At 43.3% G+C, this 1,455-nt stretch overlaps 1 pseudogene; it reads right to left on the minus strand.

Moving 5' to 3' along the window:
- Nucleotides 1-920: 920 nt before the first annotated feature.
- Nucleotides 921-1,233, minus strand: LOC147452319 (large ribosomal subunit protein uL2 pseudogene; annotated as a pseudogene).
- Nucleotides 1,234-1,455: the final 222 nt, after the last annotated feature.

A 1,455-nucleotide genomic window follows, 5' to 3' on the forward strand; every position in this document is an offset into this window, starting at 1 on the left:
AATGTACCTCTTAGTGTTGTTTATTTTGAACACGAGTATAGAATCTATAGAGCTATCTTCCATAGCCTCAACCCATTTTCTTCATGCAAAGATTGACCTTGTTCAATAGGCTAAGCTACTGATCACATCTCTCAGAGTCCTGGTTCTCCATTCTCACTGTGTAGCCCTCTCTACTACTCGCTAACGGCATTGTTACTAGCATCTCGAGCGATTTTGCTATAGCTCATCTCCCATGAATGTACGCGCTGATGGAGTGCACAAGCCACTCATACTATAGCACCTTTCTCATTTTCTAGAATTTGAGAGCCACGTTTATTAGGATATGCATGCATGCTTATGTGATAATGTGTGTGTGTTTGTGTGTGTATGTGTGTGTGTGTGAGAGAGAGAGAGAGAGAGAGAGAGAGAGAGAGAGAGAGAGAGTAAGAGAGAGAACTTAGAGCTGAGCAAATATGCAACTCATGAGAGCACGTGATTCCTATAGGCCAAAATGAATGAGGTATTGAGGCTGTAGTGCATCCTGTAGCTCGTTATCAATCATGAGTCATGAGTGACAATATTTAGTCGCTCCTTGCTAACGGAATCCTTGGATGACACAATTTCGAGCACATACACCTAAGCAATACAAAACCTAACCTAATCGCTCTTCGTCACAAAGAAATCAAGTATGTGCATGACTTTAATATAGTTTGTTTATCACTCTCACACTCCATACCCTAGAGAAATTCCCCCAACCAATCTCTGTCTCTCTTAAAAATAAAAATAAAAAAATAAAGTAGCTTTAAATTAACGTTCTCAATCATGAAATGTGTGTCCAAAACTTGTGGTAATCTTCCAAAAACTCAAATGTTCACAACTAGAGGCTAGACAACAGATATCCACCAGAAAACAGCTGCTTACGCCAAGTAGCCTACAAACTGGCCCTCAAGCACTCTTATCTGTCTTTGCAGCAGCAGTAGCAGCCTGTCCACGCAACCTACCCGTTCTCCTAGCAGCAATAAGACCAACCTTCTGCCCAGGTGGAGCATCACGTCTGACTGTACTGGCATGCCGAATGTGTTGATGGTTACCACCACCATGGGGATGCTCAACAGGGTTCATTGCCACACCACGTACTTTAGGCCAGCAGTTACATTTCACCTTGTATTTATGATACGCATTACCAGCCTTAAGCATAGGTTTCTGAGTTCTCCCTCCACCTCCGACTTGGCCAATCATTGCACAACAACCACTTGGCACAATCTTCTTGGCTCTAGAGGGAAGCTTGATACATGTGGTGTTGTTATCCGTTTATGGCTGACAACGATTACATAGTCACCAGAAGCTCTAGCAAAAGAGCCACGATCCCCCACTCGCTGTTCAACATTACAAACCCACAGCGCCCCTTCGGCACCGACTTGAGAGGAAGAACATTGCCAATGGAAAGGGTTGCCTTCTTTCCATAGTAAACAAAAT

This window comes from Adiantum capillus-veneris, chromosome 8, assembly GCF_014529385.1.
Source record: "Adiantum capillus-veneris isolate H3 chromosome 8, ASM1452938v2, whole genome shotgun sequence".
Classification (NCBI taxonomy): domain Eukaryota; kingdom Viridiplantae; phylum Streptophyta; class Polypodiopsida; order Polypodiales; family Pteridaceae; genus Adiantum; species Adiantum capillus-veneris.